This window comes from Vulpes lagopus, chromosome 3 (genome assembly GCF_018345385.1).
Source record: "Vulpes lagopus strain Blue_001 chromosome 3, ASM1834538v1, whole genome shotgun sequence".
NCBI classification, from domain to species: domain Eukaryota; kingdom Metazoa; phylum Chordata; class Mammalia; order Carnivora; family Canidae; genus Vulpes; species Vulpes lagopus.
The window spans coordinates 83,917,120-83,922,462 of NC_054826.1; the positions used below are offsets into that span (position 1 = coordinate 83,917,120).

At 46.9% G+C, this 5,343-nt stretch overlaps 1 non-coding gene across 1 annotated transcript; it reads left to right on the forward strand.

Moving 5' to 3' along the window:
• Positions 1-4,792: 4,792 nt before the first annotated feature.
• LOC121488439 lies at positions 4,793-4,899 on the forward strand. The gene has a single exon (XR_005987068.1). It is a non-coding gene; the product is annotated as a U6 spliceosomal RNA (small nuclear RNA).
• The last annotated feature ends 444 nt before the right edge of the window (positions 4,900-5,343 follow it).

A 5,343-nucleotide genomic window follows, 5' to 3' on the forward strand; every position in this document is an offset into this window, starting at 1 on the left:
GCATAAATTTTAAAGGGGAAGTATGAAGCAAAAGCTAAAGTTGCCTTGTAATTAAACTGCAAGCCCTGTTTATTCAACATACCAGCCGGTTGCAAAGGCTGGTGAAAACATCTCAGTGGAACTGAGAATAGCTGAGTTCCCGTGAAAGGAAAAAATGCAAATATGTTTTCGGTATCACTTTGAAGCTTCCTGAGTGGAGCCCTTGGCCTGGAGTGACTCTCATTGACGTCAGCCCAAGTTAGCCATATCAGAGCAGCTGTCTGCTTGCTCCCTTGCTTCTGCCCCGGGTGCAGAAAACACACTGATTTTGTTTCTTGGGAGATTAAAAACATTTGCTGCTGCGTCCATAATTCACAACCTCTGTTATCACTGGGACCAGGAATACCAAACAAGAAACACTTGGCGTCCCCCCACCCTGATCCTCAAAACCGAGGGGAAACCCACAGAGAGATGTCAGAGACAGGATTATGCATCAGCTGGGACCCAGCCCAGACCCCGGTCATTACATCCCTTCCCAGTCTCCTGGAACACGAGGCAACGGATCCATAGCACACACTTAGGGCTCTTAGAAACCGTTCAAAACATGGCCATGTGTGTGAACCCGGTGTCCCCCTATACTCTGGGAGGGAGCTGGGGCAGTGGGGACACAGCCCAGGCTGAACGCCCCTTGCCTCTGGTCTCACTGCAAAGTAGCAACAAACCAAGATGAGAAAAAGAGAAGTTCCCTAGCTCTTCCTAGGGTTGTTCCAGGGCTGCTGTAGATGGTGGCAATGCTGACAGTCACGCAGCTCTCCCAGGACCTGCGGCTGAGACCCTGGCTCTACCTTGGATCCTCCGGTTCCTTCCAGCCTCCTGGAGGAGTCTCTGGCAGGCAAAGCCCAACAGAGATGGCTAGTGCAGCACATGGCTGCTCTCCTCCAGAACCCTGATGGGACGGATCACTTGTCAAGCTGGTAGATAATTCCATGCCCTTCAAGAGAGCCACTCAGATACATATGTAACTGTTTTCTGGAACCTTCGTTAGAATGCAAGGCAACAGGAGCCCCCAGGTGGCTCAGTGGTCAAGTGTCTGCCTTTGGCTCAGGTCATGATCTGGGGGTCCTGGGATCAAGTCCCACATCGGGCTCCCTGCAGGGAGCCTGTTTCTCCCTCTGCCTGTGTCTCTGCCGCTCTCTCTGTGTGTGCCTCTCATGAATGAATGAATGAATGAATGCATAAATAAATAAATAAATAAATAAATAAATAAATAAATAAAATGCAAGGCAACAGAAGCCAGTGGATTCTTTATGGATTCTTTATACCGTTCATTTGTCTAGTCCCAGGAAAGAATGATCTTCTCTGACTTGGTCAGTGATGTGGGTGTCAGAGAAGGGATGTGAGATGGGTGGAAACAGGGGCTGGCAGGGCTGGTGTGCACCATCCCACCTCTCTGCGGTCTTCAGTTCCCCTGTGGGGACCTGGGAGTAGGTGGGTGCGCCTCAGAGAGAGCCCCCTCCCCACCATTCCTCTGAACTCAGAGAGCAGGTTGGCAGCCGGCCTCTGCGTTCAGATGCTCCTCACTCTGTCACTCGTCCCAGACATAGCAATAGCTGTCTGAGCGCTGCACCAAGCTCCAGCTAGTGCCGGAGGCCCGGGGCTGCCACCGCTCCTCTCCGCTGGCCTGGGGGCCTTCCCTGCACCTCCCCACACCAAGGCTGGCTGGGGCCCCTCTTCTGATCCCCGATCACAGTGTGCTGCAGTAGGCTGGGAGCCACGAGAAGGCGGGGCTCACGGCCCGTCCAAGCCCCAGCTCCCATCACATAAAATGCACCATGAAGTGTGCCGACTGACCGCAGTCAGGATGTTATTGTTGCTGCTGTTATTATTTATCAGTGAGTGATGATAGTTCAACACGTTTCCCTTTCTTGAGTCTGAGTAAGCCCATACGGATGTGTGGATTCACATCACTGCTCAGAACTGGGGGGTTTCCTAGAGGAAGGCAGGCTTTGGGGGAAAAAAGGACTCCTTTTGGTGTTGCTACTTTTAACCAGTCTTTTACTCACAGCTATGAACTTTTACTTAATTATGGATGAACCAAGAACCTTTTTCAAATGCTAATAAAGAAACATGTACCAAGCGAGCAAAGTAAAATGTAAGTGTGAGGGAATGAGCCTGGGTTGTCTACCGCATGCAGTCCACTCAGAGGAGAGAGATGGTGGCACCAACAGAAAGGAAATGGGGAAATCTTGTCTCCCCAAATTGCCAAGTGCTGTTGAAATACTATGGCAGAACAATAAAATGAGGTTCAGGGTTGGCATGGTAAAGACGAGATGCTGTCATTATCATGTGATCAGTCGGCACACTTCATGATGCATTTTACGTGACGGAGCTGGGGCATAGACGGGGCGCGAGCCCCGCCTTCTCGTGGCTCCCAGCCCACTGAAGCACACTGTGATCGGGGATCTCAGAAGAGGGGCCCCAGCCAGCCTTGGTGTGGGGAGGTGCAGGGAAGGCCCCCAGGCCAGCAGAAATGAGAGGTGGCAAATAGTTACTGAGTCACCTCCACGTGCCAGGTCACAGTCGTAAAGGGGCGTGTCACTGCCACCCAAGAGTTTCCAGCCTCCAAGAGACAGCCGTTGTCAGCCTAGGCTAAGCAAATGCTCTCAAGCCAGGCCTGTAGGAGAAAACATGAGAGCAGACAACGGATGCTGTATATAGTGTGGTCATAACAGCTGAACTTGAACATCAGAAAGACCTGGACCAAATCCCAGGTCCAGATCTCACTAGCTCTGGAACCCTGGCCAAGTCACTTAACCTCTCCCAACCTGTGTGTGCCCCTTGAGAATGAGACTACTGGTGCCTACCTTGTAGGGTTGCCATAAAAAGATGACATAGAACATACAGCAGAGCGGCCAGCCTAGACCACAGCCCAAAGAAAATACTAATATTGTTGGCTCTTGGTCTTATTAACTGTCTGACAAAGAGCAGGTTCCACAGAGGAGGTAAGATTTGCAATGCATCATGAGGAATTTCACTTATAAAGAAAGAGGTCGGGGATTTGGTGAAAAGAAATATTCTTTACAAAGATGCAGATGCAGAATGTTGCACAGTGTGTTTGGAAGCCAGCAAGGAGTTCAAAGTTGCTGCCCCGACAGGCACACAAAAGAATAAAGTTGGATGAGTGAGTTCGATCCCTGCTAAGAAATTTGGACTTTATTCCATGGGCATCTGGTCAAATGACGATGGGTTTTGGAATCAAACTTGTGTTCCGTCCTACCACACTTTGGGTGGCAAGATGGAGAAAGCCACACTACCCTCTCTGATTCCAGTTCCCTTTTGGTTAAGTGAGGATAATAACATTCACCCCTGAGGGCTGATGAATGGTTTACATCAAGGTTCAGAAAACTTTTTCTATAAAGAGCCAGACAGTAAATATTTTAGGATCAGCAGACCATACAGTTTCGGCTCCAACTATTCAACCCTGCCACGTAGCGTGAGTGGACCCATTCAAAGATGTACCGGAGTATGGCTGCATTCCAATAAAACTTTATTTATAAAAACAGTCAGTGAGCAACATTTGGCTGTGGGCAGCAGAAAACAAAACTAAAATCCCTATCACAGTGCCTCAGAATTCCTGCTTTCCCCCACCCTCCTTTCCACATTCCAACAGGGGACATTTTTCTTAGATCCTTGTATCATGGCCAGTGGTTCTAAGACATTGCTAAATGATTTGAAGATTATGGTGAGCTCCCCCTCATCTCAGCTCTAGAGACTGCAATGTATAAAGGTAATTTGTTCAACAGAGAGAACTGCTTGGCCAGGAGCACCAAGTGAGTATTCAACCAATCAGTCCATGGGAGAGCCCTCATTATGCGTGTGGCACTATGCCCTGCGGTGGAGATGTGAGGGGCACTGAGGCAAGAGCCTCATGAATAGCAGCACGTGGTTTGGCAAGAAATTCCCATGTCCATGTTGCCTGAGCTCCAGTCAACAGTTTTACACAGTTTTCATTCCATGCAATTCTTGAGTGCAAACTAGTGAGTGCATGCCCTGTCTTAAAGAGATGCTAGAATTTTCCATTTCTTAATCTGTACAATGAAGAAATTCAACTAAATGGCAGTGTGATTCTGTGTGTGCAACAGAGGGATTCTGGGAGTTGGGGAAGGCTTCATGGAGCTGTCTCAAAAGAAGCTATGCCCATGGCCTGGCCTTCTGGGGTCAGGCTGGCAATCCTTGCAGGGAAGGGATAACCAGCAACCAGTGCATGGATATCAGTGCATTGAGGGAGGGAGCTGCAAAGGAGATGCTATAAAATGGAAGAAGTTGATGGGGCTAGTCCAATGAAGACTCTTAGTATTTTTGTTGTCACTGGAAAAAGTAGATTTTTTGGCACATAGTATAGATCAGGAGTCAAAAACTCAATACCTAAAAAAAAAAAAAAAAAAACTCAATACCTGCCGGGACTGGACAAGAAGTAAATTAAGTGAGTAGAATGTAACCACAGGGAGGGATGGGAATGGGAACAGGCAAACTGGTGAGTACATGCCTTGTGTTAAAGGGATGCTAGTGCTTGGCTGCAGATGACTGCTGCTATGAGGTCCTAAGGGCTCAGCCTGGCAGATTTGATATTTTGGGGCAGAGGATGGGTTAAATGGGTGATGGGTATTAAGGAGGGTACTTGTTGTGATGAGTGCCGGATGTTGTATGTAAGTGATGAATCACTAAATTCTACACCTGAAACCAATTCTACCATATATGATAACTAACTTGAACTTAAATAAAAACTTGAAATTTAAAAAAAGCCAAAAATTTAGTGCTCACTTTGGCAGCACATATATTAAAATTGGAATGATACAGAGAAGATTAACTTGACCCCTGCACAAGGATGATATGCAAATTCATGAAACATTCCATATTTTTAAAGTCTCTGAATAGCCAAAGAATTTGGAAAAAGAAAAGCAAAGCTGGAGGTATCACAATTCCAGACTTCAAGTTATATTAGAAAGCTATAGTAACCAAAACAGTATGGTAGTGGCACAAAAATAGACACATATATCAATGATACAGGATAGAGAACCCAGACATAAACTCACAATTATAAGGTCAGTTAATCTCTGACAAAGCAGAGAAGAATATCCAGTGGGAAAAGACAGTCTCTTCAAAAATGGGTTTTGGGAAAACTGATCAGCTACATGCAAAAGAATGAAACGGAACCACTTTCTTACACCATACACAAAAAAGAAACTCAAAATGGATGAAAGTCCTAAAAACTTGAAACTATGAAAATCTTAGAAGAGAGCATAGGCAGTAATCTGTCTGACATCAGCTGCAGCAACATTTCTCTACCTATGTCTCCTGGGGTAA